The sequence below is a fragment of the Mercenaria mercenaria genome, chromosome 8, assembly GCF_021730395.1.
Source record: "Mercenaria mercenaria strain notata chromosome 8, MADL_Memer_1, whole genome shotgun sequence".
Taxonomy (NCBI): Eukaryota; Metazoa; Mollusca; class Bivalvia; order Venerida; family Veneridae; genus Mercenaria; species Mercenaria mercenaria.
In genome coordinates this window covers 81,554,797-81,574,476 of record NC_069368.1, presented here as the reverse complement: position 1 = coordinate 81,574,476, position 19,680 = coordinate 81,554,797, and the positions used below count along the sequence as shown (strand labels likewise).

At 33.3% G+C, this 19,680-nt stretch overlaps 1 protein-coding gene across 9 annotated transcripts in view; it reads left to right on the top strand.

Moving 5' to 3' along the window:
• LOC123565984 (sodium/calcium exchanger 3-like) overlaps positions 1-19,680 on the top strand; it is a 257,228-nt gene that overhangs the window by 55,665 nt on the left and 181,883 nt on the right. For 6 of the 9 annotated variants that reach the window (XM_053550272.1, XM_053550275.1, XM_053550288.1 and 3 more), the window contains one exon: positions 14,911-14,974. The exons of 2 other annotated variants lie outside the window; for them this stretch is intronic. The gene's annotated coding sequence lies outside the window, so the exon portion shown is untranslated. Of the gene's footprint in view, positions 1-2,826; positions 3,049-14,910; positions 14,975-19,680 lie in introns of those variants that run through there. One more of the 9 variants, XM_053550276.1, reaches the window with a different exon arrangement.

Below are 19,680 nucleotides of genomic sequence, written 5' to 3'. Positions count from 1 at the left end.
CTCTTTTTTGTACTTACAATCATTTTTTTTTTTTAATTACTTCCCTTTTATGTTACTATAAATAGCTTATTTTGAAACTTTTTTATTATTGGCCGTAGGGAAAAACCGAGACCACTTTTCTGTGGTACAACATGGATGGTACCTCCAATTTTAAGGTGTATTTTTACATACCTGTACCTGATAAGGATTTTTTTGTAGACTTTGAATATTTTTTTTGTGGACTTAGATTTGTTTTTTGAAGTTTTCCTTTTGTTGTTCCAGTCCTTTGGGGCTACAACAGTTAAGTTCTTAAAATTTTGCTCCCATCCTATGATGTAAGCCTTCGGGCGTATATTGCCCCGCTTGGCGGCACTCTTGTTATTATCTTAAGCAGGTTTACATATCACTATTTACTCAAATCAGTCAGTGAACCAACAAACCATATCACAGACTTCTTGTATGGACAAAGAGTTTATAATTTCTGATTGAAAATTATTTTAAGATATGTTTATGGCATTATTTCTCATGTTGACGAAAACAACTACAAAATATTGAATTGAAAGTTTAAGTAATTGCATTACATGTGAAAGAGAAATAGAGACAGAATTGATCAGTTTATGTCTGTTCATTTGACAATAAAATCTGTGAGAAGATCCTGTGGAAGCCTAGAACCCAACCAAGCAAATAATAGCAGACTCTATTTAATTGAGTTTTATGTAATGTTCAGGTTAGAAAACAAAACAATGTCTGGATGTTTGCTAGAATATAATTCTAGAAAGTGTGTTCATGGATGATTTTAAGGTTTTGCAATGGATGGTTTATTGTTTCCAGTTTGTCTAGTATTTCAGTAAGTTTAGAAAGCCTGTATATATCCAATAGCTGACTGCCCTTCACATGAATTGTTTGAAATTTAGCAACATTTTATAAAGGGGAAATATCACATTGTTCTATTCAGTAATTCCATAAGGAATAATTTGTGTATGGGTGGAAAATTATCAGCAGTCACCTCAATGGAAGTTTCGAAATTTCACTCATGAATAGTGAAAGTCTTTATTAGTGTGACAAGTTAGGTAACTGTACCAGCTATACTTTAAGAATTATGCCCCTTTTAAAGTTTGGCACTTTGATGAAAATTTTCATAATGTTCAGCATCTTCTTTATTACTTGAGATATTCATTTGAAAGTTGTTATACTTCCTCAATACTAGTGTGACAATATGCCTAACTCTACCTGCAGTATTTCCAGATTTATGCTCCTTTTTAACTTCAGAATTTTGGTTAAATTTTTAAGAACGTACAATATCATATTTTAAACTGGAGTATTTGAAATTTTTTAAATATAAGAGCTATTGTTGTGACCCTTTTCTCGGGGTATATGTCGGAGTCACAAAGCTTTGCATGTAAACCTAGTAGGCCTAATGCTTTCAAACTTCCATATTCAACATCATGAGATGATATCAAACAGCCACATTTCATTACCCCTGTGACATACAGTCATAAGAAAAATCATTTCAGTTTTACTTCCACCTCCTCTGACTTTAGAACTTAAGGCATATATTGCCTTGCTTTGTGGAGCTCTTACTAACATAGACTTTCTGATAGTTTTGCAAGTAAGCAAGTTTCTCAGGAACTACATGACCAAATGTTTTCAGATTCTTCACACATCTTTGGCATTATGGGATGACCTCAAATAGCTAAAGTTTTTGTATACATGTAAGTTAGTATTAGATTGAAGTCTTAATAGTCCAGCATGTTATCATTAAACAACTCTTGTTAACCATTGCAGGTATTATGCCGAAACTTCAGACTTATCTTCCAGGTAAAAATGCAAGTTTATAGCATCAAATCCAGTAACTCTTACATGAATTATAACAAAATTATTCCCCCATCTTGGACTTGAAAAATCTAGGTTGAAGTTTTGCATACTACTTTCCAAAGTCAATGAAGACACTGAAAAGAAACTATACAAGTTACTGAAGTGAATTAAACATGGTAAATAAGCTGCATTGTGTTTAGGCCAAGTTATGCCCCCTTTTTGGACTTGGAAGATGCAGGTTAAAGTTTTGCATGGAAATTTCTATATCCAAAATTAATGCAAGAACACAGTATCAAGTCCCATGACTCTTACATAAGTGTGTTGTCGCGAGATGGTAGCGAGAAGAAAAAATTTCTACTTGCTAAGAAATGCAAGAAGACAATCTGGCTAAATTTGACCCCTGATACCAGTAATGTGCTCGCTGTTAAGCAAAATACTTACACTCCAAGAGAAGTGTAAAATTATTTAGTATACTTTTCTAGAAACAGAGTACCTCCTGAGTTGAAATTAATTCCAATACCTTCTGATTTGCTGAGTCAGAGCTACGGTTGTTAGGAACAATATTATGGCAAATTAAAATGCATGGTATTTTTGTTTGTTTGTGACTTTCCTGATATAGATTTTATAGAAACTGATAGAAAAACTTGACTGCTGGCTTAAATACTGTTTATTCAGAAATGTAAGACCAGTTTTGAGTTTGGAATATTGATTTCAATAAACTGAAAAACCAGACCACTGCTTTCATATTTTACCAGAATGACGTTTCTTTCTCAAACATGAATGTTTGATCAGTTGATATAATCAATTTCGTTATTATAATATTGGCTTTTCCTATCTGGAACAAAATTGATTTAAAATTTTACTACTTTTTCTTTATAATGCCAAACGAATATCCGTAACTTATGAATATTCAATTTTTCAATTGAATTACCTCGACCAACAAATTCTATTTCGTAGAGATATATATACCCGTTAAATAGATAAACATCATGGTTTTCGTTGCATGTAATTAGCTTTCTACCAATAAAACTTTCAACAAGTGTTTGAATGGTTTAAATATCATGATTATGAAAGCTAATCTTTTTAAAACTGCGAATAAAAGTAAATTGGATTTTTTTCATGACTTCTTGACCCCTTTGGTCTGTGTTTTCAGTTGAATTGTTTTAGAGTGGATTTATGTAAAAAAAAAAAGTGTGCTCTATTGTGTACGGAATAAGTAAGTGTATTCAAATATAAGTGCCATATACATTATAGGTAAGAAATATTTAAATAAAGACTTTTTTCTAAAGTCATTAATTTTATCTGCTATAAGGATTATTTTTAATATTCATATGAAATTTAATGTTTGGAGAATTTGTCAGTTTTTTCAAGAGGATAATTATATTTTAAACATTTCAGTGAAACCTCAAAAATTACAAGTAGCTAAAAAAATGATTGATATTGTATTTGGAATGATCATAACAAAATCCCCAATTTCTTTTATATAGTTCATTGTACATTTAGTTTTACAAAATTTTATGTTTTGCTGATTATAGTGGCCTACATTTCTGCCTGTTTTATAAAAGCAGAACATATTATGTGATAGCACTAGTGTATGTCTGTCAGCCTGTTTGTCTGGCCAGCATATTTCTTGTACAGGACACATTTATACATAGTAACAATTCAAAGAATTAGCTTCAAACTTGGCATATAGGTTGTTGGTGATAAGATGATGAATTTAGTTGGTAGGTGAAGGTCACACATTCAACTGAAAGGTAAAGTCTATCTGTCATATTTCTTGTTCAGAGCATAACTTAATAACCATTCTATTTGTGCCAGGAGCACAGCTTAAGAACTAATCAAGGTTTAAATAAAGGTAGATGGTGATGCTACATAATTATGTAGTACAGAATGCAACAATCTATGTTACTCCCCCAACACCACACACTAATTTTTTTCTTTTAATTTTTACTTCCTGCTCCTCTGATCTATGACTTTAATAAGGCATTAAGCAAACACATACTGTACTTACTGAGTGGGTAAAGATTGACCTGACAAGTGTAGGTTTTTATTTTTTTAAATGAGGCATTTGCTTTAACCTCTGCAGCAGTGAAATATTGCAGCCTCTTAAAACTCTTAATTAATGACCAGAGAATGCATCTCAATTGTGTAAATATTGATGCAAAGTTTAAATGTCATGACTTCAAAATTAGGCCTAAAAAAAAAATTCTTTGTTTCCGGTAACATGCTCAAAAAAATTAGGGGTTAAGTCGGAAAATTATTTTTTTTTTAATTTTTTTTTTATTAAGGGAGACTTTTTGGAAATTATTTTTGTGTAAAAAAATGAATACAGATAAGGGGGTTATGCCTTTAGAGCATCAGTAAGTTGATTTCTAACATCACTGACCATGTTTAAAGCATAAAAATTGCAGTTTTATAACTCTTTGTCAAAAAGTTGAAAAAATTATCCTCCAAGGCCATAAAAACATTTAGGGTCGGGCCAAAAATTTAGGGTAGGTTGGGATACCGGAAACAAACAATTTTTTTTTACGCCTTAGTAAAATGATAGCTAAAAGTAAGGTCAAATTGTAGTGAGTGCAGTGAAAAAAAAGCAGAAAGTGTGACATAGGCTTACTTGCACATTTAATTCACTGTTCATTGTCACATAAATATATCTATTGCTTTTGTGGAAGCATTCTAACTGGAATCATTTAATGATAATCATGAAGCCTGTTTAAAGAGGATTGCTTATATATCCAAAGTGCACAACGATTTTGTAAATTGACAGTAAAAAGAAAAAAATGTGTTGCCATGCAGAAGTTCTCAGGTGCGCAATATATGGCAAAACTGGCCCTTTTGACCCTTTGTTTGTTGATATGCCTACCATTCAGAGGCAAAAGTTGGTCAATCAAATCAGGGGATTAGGTGCATACAGTTCAAGACAAAGGCAAAGTAAACAAGATTCATATTAGCTCAATGTGCCTATTTGTTGCTTTGGAAGTGTGCCGAAATGTGATGATAGTCTTCAGTTTTCACATTATTATTATTATGGTGTTACCATACTCTGATGGCATTAGTATTAATTACAGCCTGAAGTCGGTCATCTGTAAATTTTAACAGTCAGATTTGGTTAGAACTTGCTGTAAACTAATGAAAAATGCACCAGCTACTGTGAAATCATTTAATTTCGTCAGCACGGTATTTCGTGGTTTTGGCCAAAATGGCTGTTTCATGGGGATGTAAATTCGTGGATTTTCAATTATCAAACAAAAATTTTTTTTCATAATTACAATAGGAACAGATCTAGTGTATAATTTTGTTCTTACATGTGAAACCTACACGTGTCAAACAGCGCTACCATGATTACCGAATTTGCAATCTGCGCCACAGGAGATTAGCAAGTGATCATGTACCAATTAACGACCGTGTTATCTATAATTATATGACCCCTAATTTGCAAAACTTAATGAAACTGTGAAATATTCAATAAGAAAAGTCAGCGCCAGTTAAAAAATGTCAAAACCGTAGTTCCTGGGTTATTGTCTTGCACAATTAGCATTCATAATCAAAACAAATATAAAGTTCATCACATTGATCATTTGATCGTGTTGCAAACAAGAACTAGTTATTGTATTGCAAATTAAAAAAAAAAAAAAAACTATTATAGATTTACTGATTTTATGTTGCTAAAATTTGTTTTTGTGCATGATTGGTACAATATAAATGGATTAGAATCATGAAAAAATATTCCGTACATGACTGTTGTTAGCTCATCTGAGCAATGCTCAGGTGAGTTTTTCTGATCGCTCGATGTCCGTCGTCTGTCTGTCAACATTTAGCTTGTGTATGTGATAGAGGCTGTATTTTTCTGTTGATCATCATGAAATGTGGGCAGAATGATTGCCTGGATGAAATCTAGGTCGAAGTTGTATATGGGTCATCTGGGGTAAAAAACTAGGTCACTAGGTCAAATCAAAGAAAAACCTTGTGTATGCGATAGAGGCTGTATTTTTCAGTTGATCTTCATGAAATTTGGTCAGAATGATTGCCTTGATGAAATCTAGGATGACTTAGAATATGGGTCATCTGGGGTCAAAAACTAGGACACTAGGTCAAATTAAAGAAAAACCTTGTGTATGCGATAGAGGCTGTATTTTTCAATTGATCTTCATGAATTTTGGTTGGAGTAAGTGCTTTGATGAAATCTAGGTTGGGTTTGAATATGGGTCATCTGGGGTCAAAACTAGGTCACTAGGCCAAATTAAAGAAAAACCTTGTGTATGCGATAGAGGCTGTATTTTTCAATTGATCTTCATAAATTTTGTTTAGAATGATTGCCTTGATGAAATTTAAGTCGAGTTGGAAAATGGATCATCTTGGGTCAAAAACTAGGTCACTAGGTCAAATAAAAAAAAATCTTGTGTATGCAATAGGGGCTGTATTTTTCAATTGATCTTCATGGAATTTAGTCAGAATGATTGCCTTGATGAAATCTAGGACAACTTTGAATATGGGTCATCAGGGGTCAAAAACTAGGTCACTAGGTCAAATCAAAGAAAAAACCTTGTGTATTCGATAGAGGTTGTTTTTTTTTTCAATTGATCTTCATGAAATTTGGACAGAATGATTGCCTTGATAAAATCTAGGATGAGTTTGAATATGGGTCATCTGGAGTCAAAAAGTAGATCACTAGGTCAAATCAAAGAAAAACCTTGTGTATTCGATAGAGGCTGTATTTTTCAATTGATCTTCATGAAATTTGGTCAGAATAATTGCCTTGATAAAATCTAGGTCAAGTTTGAATATGGGTCATCTGGGGTCAAAAACTAGGTCATTAGGTAATATCTAAAAAAAGACTTGTTTAAAACTCAAGAGACCACATTTTTGGCCCAGTCTTAATGAAATTTGGCCAGAATATTTGTTTCCATGAAATCACTAGGTCAAGCATATTTACACTGTTATGGTGTGTTTCTCAGGTGAGCGACCTAGGGCCATCTTGGCCCTCTTGTTTTTATTATGTAGTACTAGGACTTACATAAACTATTATAAACTGGTTGCTAGACTTGCATCCGAATGTTTTTGTTTTTTTTTCAAAATGAAGGCTCATCTGCATCTAAAATTACAAGCTGTTGAATTTGTGCAAGTGTTATTTCCTGCCGAGAAACGTGTAATGTGAATTGGATAATGATGCATCGGATGCAAATCTAGCAATTAATTTATAATATTTAATATAGTCCCAAATTAGTAGTAGTTTACTACATGTCAGTAAAATTTTAATATAAACAATGCAGAGCGGGAACAAAAAAGTCAAATAACAGCTGCAGCATAGTGCGGTTGGCATGTGACGCTACGCCAAACTTCTATTTTTAGAATCTTCTTTTACTATGTTTATTGTTAATGGAGCCTCCATAAACTATACGAAAGTTGCAGTTAAGTACTGCCACATGCACACAATTACGGACCAGATCGGACGGATATGGTGTCATTATCAGGGACAATAAGTACAATTTACATTATCTTGGGCATAATTCGTTCGTTGGGACTTAATTTCGTGGTTGAGCTGAACCATGAAATCCACGAAAATTAATTCCCCATGAATAATAATGATTTCACAGTATATTTCACACTGCAAGAACTATTGCTGCTACTGAGGACACTCGTGAATGCCTGTGCCTAGTAGAATATTTTTGAATTCTGTTGCCACAATAGTTGCATTCTCATACAGTTTGTTGGCATTGTCCATAAATCTAAACTTGCTTGGAATCAACCTGATTCAAGGAAATTGAAGATAAGCTTAAAGCTGGCTATGATTTCATATCGTACTATCATATCCTAGTATTCTAATTAGCAAGAAGAAGTCATGATGATAGTTTAACAGTTGTCAATAGATGGAATTGTCTGTAGGCAATAACTGTTAGAGTGAACAAGTAAAGGTAGATAGAACATCCAATTCTGATTGATTGACATAAAAGTATTATTCACAGAGATTTATAATGTTTTGCCTGTGATGTTGCAAGCTTTGAAGAATAACTTATGATAGATCTTTATTAGAGATTCTAGCTGTCTGAAGTCTTTGAATAACTTGAATGAAACTAGTATAAATAGCAAAATTTTCATCCTGGTATAATATCATGCTGCAGGATATATATCTGGTAAGGCATCAAGTAGTTTGACATTTAATTAGAACATTGTGAGTGTTGTGGGGAATACAAATTTTGTTTATATACCGCTGTCTTTTTTAACAGCCTGTCTATATGTTCGTTTAATAGTTTGCTTGGAAGCAGTGGTCTAGCCTAGCAGTTTGCTAGTAGTAAATTATTACGTCAGATTAACTGACACGTCAGGATGACACCACCCTTTACTTAGAAAGGGAAAATAAAAACACAAATACTGAATAAATTTGAAAACCAACCAAATTTTTACTTATCTTTCTAAACTTATATTTTACAAAGTGATCTAAATATACAAGTTAGAAAAATGCCAAAAATACTGATGAAGATGACAAATCAGCTTAATGGATAAAAAGAATAAAGTCTTAATTTCTGCCAAAAAGTAAATAATAATCTAAATAGATAAATGTTATTATTTAAGTATCTAAATGTATTTAGTGACTCTGTACTTATATGACTCTGTGCCTAAAAATAACAGCAATATAAATTAATTATCAATATTTACTGAAGTATTTAAAGATGAAAATCTAAAACAACTGCTGTTAAAACAATAGAATGTAAGTTACTTAATTAAAGAAAATTACTTACTAATTTAGAGAAAAGTTACAATAAATTTAGTAAAACTCTTAGGTTAAATATATAGCCAAAAATAAAAACAAAATTAATTAATTATTAATTACTAAACCCTAAGAGAGTTTTTAAGATGTTGTCGGTCCAAAAATTCCTTACAGAGTGAAGAAATGGCTCTGAAATTCTACTGAGGTAAACTCTTCCAGAATGCATTCAACCATGAAGGATGTAAAGTACATTCTGATTGGTCAGCATTTTTCTGATAAGCCATTCAACATTTATCTTACATATCAGCTATGACCTTGACAATGTTTATGTAACCTCTTTGTCTATAATCTAAAAATAGCTCAAAGTTCTTTCATAACTGGTCTTACTAAAAATAGCTGATGGAAATACAAAGTGAAAATACATGTATGTAATGATATCAAATGCAGTTTGTTACAGTAAAGATGAACTGAAAGTACTGATGACTATGAAGTAAATAAGCAATAATAAAGTATCAAATGAATATTCTGAACTGTGTGAATGTGCATGAAGAATGATCTACATAGATAAATCAGCAGTCTTTAATAGACTAGCTGAATGCCCTCAATAGACTAGCTAAATGTCTATGCTTTCAAATCTTAAAATACCATACTATTTGTAAATACAAACATTTATGATAAAATATTAGACTGTTAGATAATATTATGCAATACTGAAACTATGTATTATGTAATATTATGTTGTAAAAATCCAACTTTACAACAACACACTGGTTTTGGGAAAAGAAAAAATTTATTACTTTAAGAAAAGTAATAAATTTTTTCAAGATGAAACTTGAAAATTCAAAAAAACGAAAGCTTGTGGAAATTCAAAGGATGCTAAAACTAAATGTCACATCATACTAAAATATGACATTTTAGCTCAAGAAACAATCTATCTTGGGAGTCATGCATTCATGAGTTATCGATGTAATTGTCATGTCTTGGAATATGAAAAGAAGTACATGTTTAATATAATGTGAGAATACAAATTACAATTATTGTCTTCTTGTTGTCTCTTCACATCATCTTCTTTTACGTCATGTTCGGGGTTTATGGTACTAGTGTGCTGACACAATCACCTTAAATGTTCATTGCGCCCAATGTCTTTGCACTAGATTTTGTCGCATTAGTTTTGGGTAAATTTTTGTCATATTCGGGATATATATAATACTAGTGTGCTGACACAATCACCTTAAATGTTCATTGCGCCCAATGTCTTTGCACTAGATTTTGTCACATTAGTTTTGGGTAATTTTATGTCACGTTCGGGATTTATCATACTAGTGTGCTGACACAATCACCTTAAATGTTCATTGTGCCCAATGTCTTTGCACTAGATTTTGTCGCATTAGTTTTGGGTAAATTTATGTCATATTCGGGATATATATAATACTAGTGTGCTGACACACTCACCTTAAATGTTCATTGCGCCCAATGTCTTTGCACTAGATTTTGTCACATTAGTTTCGGGTAATTTTATGTCATATTCAGGATATATAATACTAGTGTGCTGACACAATCACCTTAAATGTTTATTGCGCCCAATGTCTTTGCACTAGATTTTGTCACATTAGTTTTGGGTAATTTTATGTCATATTCAGGATATATAATACTAGTGTGCTGACACAATCACCTTAAATGTTTATTGTGCCCAATGTCTTTGCACAAGATTTTGTCACATTAGTTTCGGGATTACTGATGTCTTCAGATGCGCGTTTATTTGAGAATATATATGTGTGTGTGGACACAACCACCTTAAATGTTTATATCGTGCCCACTGTTGTTAACTTATATTCAGTACGCGTGTTTGTGTGTGCAGGTACAACCACCTTAAATGTTCATTGTACCTAATGTCTCTGCACAAACTGATTTCTCTCAATAGCAAATGTAAACGTAACTTAGTCTTGTAGATGTTGCGCGGTGCTATTCTGATCGAAACACTTTTTCACTTATATATACACTCTTTCTCTTTAACATTTATTCGTCAGAATAGCACTTGAGGAAAGGAAAGGAAACATCACTATATACTATGCAAATGCATTGTTTTTAAATAATTTTTTGTTCTATCGAATAACGAAAACATTTACTCCGTTACATCTCCATTAAAAAATACAATACAACAATAGCAATAAAACTATGAAAACTGAAGCATTAAGTAGTGCACATACTTAAAACTTGTAAGTTCAAACTAAGATATTTATATCTTTATATCTTTCACCTATGCATCATGTTTGAATGAAATTATTAAAGCAAAACTCATTGTCAGTCTGTAAAATTATATGCAAGAGATTGTTTTTATGTTTTCATCATCTGATTAACAGTTCTATAAAGAAATATACTCTGTATGTAAATATATTTATCAACTAATCAACAAAATTAAAGTTCACACCATTGTGAAAACTCACAAAAATGCTGTGCGTTAGACTTAGCCGCGAGTGGGGCTATACGCACCAATATGACACGATCGCTTATATCCCAGGGTTACAATAGCAACAAAAATATGTCTGTGATAAACATCAACAGACGCCTATAGAAATTAGATCCTATAGAAAACACAAAAATTTGATACCTATTATACCTATATAATGATATCAAGCCCATAGAAACTTAGATTCTATGTAAACGAACAAAAAATCACTAAGAACCCTAAGGAAGCCTTACAGAGACTCAATCTGAAAAACTTCTCTTAATATGACAGCTAATAAACATTTTCACATATACAAGACATTCTTAAGTAAAACTTTTTACTTATCATATGTAAAAATTGTTAAAATTACTGAAATATATCAGCCTGAATTCTTAGCATGAAAAATGTATGGTGAACATGAACTAAGGTAAAAGCAAAAATCTAACATTTAACAGAAATAATGAACAAACAGAAAATCAAATGATATACAATGATTTACACAAAATTATTTTACACTTTAAAATGGCATGGCATGGAGTTGTAACATTTTAAATGTATGATACTTAAAATCTTAGATCACCGAAATCATAAATTGAGCCGAAAGAAAGTGATGTTTCTTACGCGAATACTTAGTAACACAAATACTTAACACTGGTCTTTACCGCGATCAAGTGGAATATCGTTTATCATCTGGACTGAGCGATATGTACTTGGTCGCAAAATTGTAGACATCGACTTCTCTGGGTGATCTGGACATCTTGGAATGACATCGTTGATTGTATACATCTGGTGGTTTTTCATGAACTTCTTGTTGACAATTCGATGGTTGATTGTAACCGCTTCATGGTTTTCTTTGGTAGTGTGTTTCGGTAGAAAACCTGGAGTAAACCATGTAGGAAGATGGTTATGGTCTGAACAGGGGTGGTCTTCTGGATAGCTGCCTCTTGGTGATTTGGTGTTTCTTGTTTCTTCTTTGAAGTATGGCTTTGGTATTACAGTCCTCTGGTGTTTCTGGTTTGCCAAAGAAGGTACAATGTTGTAGTTTTGCAGTGGAGGACAGACAAGGCACTGCAGTCTGGTCTTGTTGTGGAGCCTGGTTGGTAGGTTGTGTCCCACTACAGGAACAGGATACAATTGTGGTAGTGGTGGTAGACCATCTTGAAGATAGTTGAATTTGATGTTGGCAAGAGCAGTGGTTTGAGGCGTTCTATGCTGGCCTGCTTGAAGCTTTCCTCTGTGACTGTATAAAGCTTCAAAGGCTGGCTGATGGTTTGTGTTTTCATCTGGCTGATTGCTTGTCGAAGATGGATGAGCAGGTGACGGACCATGCAGAGGTTGGGGTTGTATTGTTACTTTGGTGGTGGTGTTCCTTCTACCTGCTTCCAGTACAGGTCTATTCTGGTTTGTAGTTATTGTAACATCTTGCAGCAGTGGTGTTTTGTTTGTTGCCTGGTCTTCGTCAGAAATTAAGTTTTGACTTCTGATTTGGTTGCCTGATGATAAAAAGTCATCACATGTAGACGTGACGTGATGGTTCAGTTTGTAGTTGGTGTAGAGCGGTAGGACTGGTAGAGTACTAGTTTCTGGTGCCATCTTCTGTAGTTTTGCTCGGTAGAATGTACGGCTGTTTTGTGTTTCTTGGCAGCTGACAATATCTTGGTGAGACAATTACTGAGAGAAATATTCTTTCTCTACTTGGTGGAAGCCAATAAACGGACAGAATTTTGATGTTAATTTTGTAAAATGCCTGTGGAGTGCTCTGAAGTTGAAAATTTGAGAGGGTAGCCTTTTTCGGACAGAATAACGAAATCATCCACACAATAAAGCCAAAAGTAAATTGTGGATACTTAAAAATGTAGAGCACTTACGGACGCTGAAATGAATGAGTTATTAGTTGGCTAAAGACTTCACTTCATAGATCTGAAACTGGGTCTGCTGCAGATCTCAGTGTAATATTGGAGTACTTAACTCGAACTGCTTGGGAGTCAGGGTCTCTAAAGGGAGTTGGCCTTTATAATTTAAAAGAGAACAATAGGCCTGGGCAGAAGGAAGAAAAGAGGTGTACAGCCATAAAAATCATATATAACACTTGCGTGCTCCAGCTTCCTCAACATATAGCCAGAAATATGCTCTTACCGCTGTACTGAAATAATAACAAAACGATAAAATCATATAACGCCCAGTTTTACCCGACTTCCACACCGTATAGTCGGAAGGTTGTTAATGCATTTACCGTTCCATCTTATATGCTATTAAACTGAAACTAAGCTTTTTGATCAAACTCGCACCGAGCTTCAACCTTACGGCAATCCTTGTCAGTTGAAATAGAACAAATTGCTTAGCACAGTTGAAGGAAGAATAGATAGGACAAGATAATACTGTTGTGTGGCAGTTCACTTAGATACTTAATTGCAGAATTTGCCTTCAAAAATAATTCTGAAAAATCTACTGTTTCAAAAATACAAAAATTTACTGTTTCCAAAAATCAGCTGCTTCCAAGTTGAGAAAATTAACAATTTTCAAAACTATCCCGATTTTGACACCATTGTTGTGGGGAATACAAATTTTGTTTATATACCGCTGTCTTTTTTAACAGCCTGTCTATATGTTCGTTTAATAGTTTGCTTGGAAGCAGTGGTCTAGCCTAGCAGTTTGCTAGTAGTAAATTATTACGTCAGATTAACTGACACGTCAGGATGACACCACCCTTTACTTAGAAAGGGAAAATAAAAACACAAATACTGAATAAATTTGAAAACCAACCAAATTTTTACTTATCTTTCTAAACTTATATTTTACAAAGTGATCTAAATATACAAGTTAGAAAAATGCCAAAAATACTGATGAAGATGACAAATCAGCTTAATGGATAAAAAGAATAAAGTCTTAATTTCTGCCAAAAAGTAAATAATAATCTAAATAGATAAATGTTATTATTTAAGTATCTAAATGTATTTAGTGACTCTGTACTTATATGACTCTGTGCCTAAAAATAACAGCAATATAAATTAATTATCAATATTTACTGAAGTATTTAAAGATGAAAATCTAAAACAACTGCTGTTAAAACAATAGAATGTAAGTTACTTAATTAAAGAAAATTACTTACTAATTTAGAGAAAAGTTACAATAAATTTAGTAAAACTCTTAGGTTAAATATATAGCCAAAAATAAAAACAAAATTAATTAATTATTAATTACTAAACCCTAAGAGAGTTTTTAAGATGTTGTCGGTCCAAAAATTCCTTACAGAGTGAAGAAATGGCTCTGAAATTCTACTGAGGTAAACTCTTCCAGAATGCATTCAACCATGAAGGATGTAAAGTACATTCTGATTGGTCAGCATTTTTCTGATAAGCCATTCAACATTTATCTTACATATCAGCTGTGACCTTGACAATGTTTATGTAACCTCTTTGTCTATAATCTAAAAATAGCTCAAAGTTCTTTCATATCTGGTCTTACTAAAATAGCTGATGAAAATACAAAGTGAAAATACATGTATGTAATGATATCAAATGCAGTTTGTTACAGTAAAGATGAACTGAAAGTACTGATGACTATGAAGTAAATAAGCAATAATAAAGTATCAAATGAATATTCTGAACTGTGTGAATGTGCATGAAGAATGATCTACATAGATAAATCAGCAGTCTTTAATAGACTAGCTGAATGCCCTCAATAGACTAGCTAAATGTCTATGCTTTCAAATCTTAAAATACCATACTATTTGTAAATACAAACATTTATGATAAAATATTAGACTGTTAGATAATATTATGCAATACTGAAACTATGTATTATGTAATATTATGTTGTAAAAATCCAACTTTACAACATGAGAAACAGAGGAAAATCTTGCAAAATGTTGGCTTAAGTGTCAGAAACCAGACAACCTGATAGTTATTGACCACTGGCCAGTTTGAAGTAGGAGAAATATTTTTTTCCTCTTCATTTTTTTCAGATGTCTGTAGTACTGTTTTATATCTGTGAGATTGCTTGAGGTGAACATTTGGAGTTACTCTCTGGTGAGTGATTTATTTTCATATTACACTTTCTAACAGTTTTTTTTATTGTCAGAATCACATTTAACTTTCTATAAATTACGCTCTAATAAATAATTTTGGTATTTAGAATGTTTTTACTCAGCACAACATAAACTTTTCTTATTTGTAGCCCTGAATAATTGATATTTTAATAAATCTTGCCTATAGCTTTAGCATTGTTTCTTTGGTTCTTTAAATGCACCTTCTGAAGAAAACTGATTTTATCAGGAAAGCTTTGGAAAAATGAATTGGTTGTATAATAATAAACATTGTTTTCTACTATCTTTAGCTTTCAGGATTTAAGAAGTCTTCTTTGTAATGACCTCATTGTATTATAATTATTTTGCTTGCTATAAATTGCCTATTTCACTTTTATGTAATAAAGAAATAAGTAACTGATGATATTTCTGGTTGTTGCTGTAAGAATACTCCTTTCTGTAACCCCAGAGGTATGGAATTTTCTCTGAAAAATAGAAATATGTCAGTTAGCCACTAAATATACCCTGGAGATCACTGGAACTAGAGATACTTCAACAAAAACCTTTCTCATATGTATTAAGTATAAATGGTATTGTTGTAACATAATATTCTATCATTTGTTCTCGAATAATACATTTAATTAACAGTAAATGCGTTGCTTATCATTGGTTTGTCTTAAAGACTGGTGGATGTGGTAAGATTATTTAATATTTTACTACATTATTACACAAGCTAACATGAAAGAAAGACCTTGTAAATATGTAAAAGCGGGGTCTTGTCTCAAACAGTAAACTATATAATGAATTTTATCCAGTTTTGTGTTAATATTTTATTATGTGCTGTTGATGAAATGAAGGAAATAGTGACAGTCATAATTATGAAAAAGGTTGTCGTCTACAAACATTGTCATACAATACAGAGCAAATTTTGTTGGAATATCATGGGAGTAATAAATTCATTCACTGGACAGACCGTTATTCATCAGAGGAAAAGGTAAATATAGCTGCTAACAATACAGGAGTTGGCATTGCTGTACAGGCACAAGTAATTGCTTTTAGCCAGAGAAAATGGGCTTATCTGTTAGGTATGTAAATAAAACATGCTGTGCCAAAATTTTTGACACTAAGACTTATTTTTTAGTTTTACTATGATTTGTTGGCCAGCCAAGTATGTCCAGATAAACTGTTACAACACTTTGTGATTGCTTGCATCAGAGCTACTTGTATTTTAAATGAGTATCATTTTTAGATTATTTATTTAATTAGGTTGTATTAATTTCAGAAAGTGTCAGAAACTGCTGATTTTACTACTTTTTTTTCCTGACAGCACCTTTTCAACTCCTGAAGGGACTTTGATTGAACTTGTTGAAATGATAGGTGGCAATAAAACTGGCAGAACACAAAAACCCAAATAATTCCACAGCAGTGTTTCTTGGACTACCAAATTCTTACAGATTATTCTAAAAGATGTAATAGTGCCTTATGGCATTTCCATACTTCTGTAGAATCGAAATTTATTTTGTGAAAGTCATTTTGAAAATATTTTTGTTGAGTCAGTGACATAAGTTTCAAGTCTTAAACCTGCTAAGTCAAATCCCCTTTCCCCAGAAGTAAGTAATTCTTTCCAATTATTTTCTGATTTATGCCTTAGCAGTATTAAAGGTTAGTGTGACAGTAAGAATCATGTGTTGTTTTAAGACCTATCTCCAAAGAAAATCAAATGGATAGTAACAATTGATGGCTTCAGTTGCAGTAGAGATATTCCAGTTAAACCTGGCAAGCCTTAAATGCTAATCGGGGAAAATTAAAATTTGCACAATAATTGCTTTTTATACGCCTGTTTGAAAAGGAAGTATTATGGGAACGGCGGGAGGGCGAGCAGCATCCACAATCTTTGTCTGGAGCATAATCTTCTTCATGCATGGAGGGATTTTGATGTAACTTGGCACAAATGTTCATCATCATGAGACGGAGTGTCCTGCACAAGAACCAGGTCCCTAGGTCTAAGGTCAAGGTTACACTTAGAGGTCAAAGTTCGATACTTTGTCAGGAACATTTCTTCTTCATGCATGGAGGGATTTTTATGTAACTTGGCACAAATGTTCTCCACCATGAGACGAAGTGTCATGCACAAGAACCAGGTACCTAGTTTAGAATTACTTTCCTTTGTTGTTATTATAAATAGCTTATATTGTAACTTTTTTATTACTGGCTGTAGGGAAAACTCGAGACAACTTTTCTATAGTACAACATGTATGTTACATCTTTACATTTTTGTGCCGATTTAGAACTTTTTTATACGCCCGTTTGAAAAACGGGACGTATTATGGGAACGCCCCTGGCGGGCGGGCGGCGTCCACAGACTTTGTCCTGAGCATATCTTCTACATGCATGAAGGGATTTTGATGAAACTTGGCACAGTTGTTCACCATCACGAGACGGAGTGTCATGCGCAAAAACCAGGTCCCTAGGTCTAAGGTCAAGGTCACACTTAGAGGTCAAAGGTCAAATTCAAGAATGACTTTGTCCGGAGCATATCTTCTTCATGCATGGAGGGATTTTGATGAAAGTTGGCACAATTGTTCATCATCATGAGACGGAATGTCATGCGCAAGAACCAGGTCCCTAGGTCTAAGGTCAAGGTCACACTTAGAGGTCAAAGGATACAAGAATGAAAACCTTGTCCGGAGCATATCTTCTTCATGCATGGAGGGATTTTGATATAACTTGGCACAAATGTTCACCACCACGAGGCGGAGTGTCATGCGCAAGAACCAGGTCCCTAGGTCTAAGGTCAAGGTCACACTTAGAGGTCAAAGGATACAAGAATTAAAACCTTGTCCGGAGCATTTCTTCTTCATGCATAGAGGGATTTTGATATAACTTTGCACAAATGTTCACCACTACGAGGCAGAGTGTCATGCGCAAGAACCAGGTCCCTAAGTCAAAGGTCAAGGTCACACTTAGAGGCCAAAGGTCAGATACAAGAATGACTTTGTCCGAAGCATTTCTTCTTCATGCATGAAGGGATTTGATGTAACTTGGCACAATTATACACCATCATGAGACGGAGTGTCATGCGCAGTTCCCTTCTTTAGAATTACTTCCCTTTGTTGTTACTATAAATAGCTTATATTGTAACTTTTTCATTACTAGTCGTAGGGAAAAAATCGAGACCACTTTTCTGTAGTACAACATGCATGCTACATCCAATTATGAGGTGTATTTTGACCAATCTCTACCTGGTAAAGATTTTTGTGTGGACTTACAATTTTTTTTTTTTTTTTTTTTTTTTTTTTTTTTTTATTATCTTCACTTAGTTGTTACTATAAATAACTTATATTGTAACTTTTTTATAATTGACCGTAGGGAAAAAACAAGACCACTTTTCTGTGGTACAACATAGATGTTACTTTCAAATTTTAGGTGTATTTTAAGGTATCTCTACCTGGTAAGGAGTTTTTTTGTGGACTTAGAAAAACAAATGACTTACAATGATTATTAAACAACCACAAAATTAAAATTCCATTTGCAAATACAGGTGCTAGAGTAAAGAAATTTGCTGTGACGGGCGTATATTGTGACATTCTGGCACTCTTGTTTTAAGATTAACTTCCCGTTGTTGTTACTATAAATAACTTACATTGTAACTTTTTTTTATAATTGACATAGGAAAAATCAAGACCACTTTTCAATGATACAACATAGATGTTACTTCCCTTTGTTGCTACTATAAATGGCTTATTCTTGAAACTTTTTAACCTGGTTGTTAGAATCGGATATATTGTCTACAAAACTTATACAGAATATGTTTTACTGTAACATCTACATGACAGGCGTATATTTTGACATTCTGGCACTCTTGTTAATTATTGTGCAGCAGTATATTATAACTGTTGTCTACTTAACCAACAAAGCAAAACTGTTAATCATTTTTAACCAGGTTTTCATAGAAAACTGGTTATTAGATTGGGGTATGTTGTTCGCCGGGCGGGCGTCAAACTTGGTTTCTGCACAACAACTTTAGTTTGGAACAAGCTATAGACATCAAACTTGGCCTGTAGATAGATGATAAGGAGACGAAGCTTGGGATTGCATTTGTGGTCATTTGGGTCAAGGTCAAGGTTGCTGTTGCTAAAAATAGAAAAATTGGTTTCCTTACAATAACTTTAGTTTTCATTGATGTATTGAAATTAAACTTGCCCTATAGGTAGTTTATAAATAGAAAAACTAAGTTTGGAATTGTATATGGGGTCAAGTTCAAGGTCTGTATAACTTATTTAATCTTCACACTTGGAAAATTCCATGGTGGCGCATTGATCTAGAGCATTGGGCCAAAAGCTACTTTTAGTCAGTGGGACGGAAGGGCGTCGGTTCAAATCCAAATTTTTTTTTTTTCTTTTTCATGCGCTTTTCTCAAAAGCATCTCTAGTTTTAGTTTGGACTTACTTACTGCCACCAAACTTTGTATTCAGTAAGCTTATCTGGAAAAATAGCTTTGAATGATATTGAATTTTGGGGTAACTGTTACTAGAACTAGAATAATAGTTTCCACTCAATATCTTTAGTTTGGGTACACTTATTGTCAGTATGGTGTGTTGATAGCTTTTATCAAACACAAAAGGTTGGGGGGAAAAAATGTTCACCACCATGAGACGGAGTGTCGTGCGCAAGAACCAGGTCCCTAGGTCTAAGGTCAAGGTCACACTT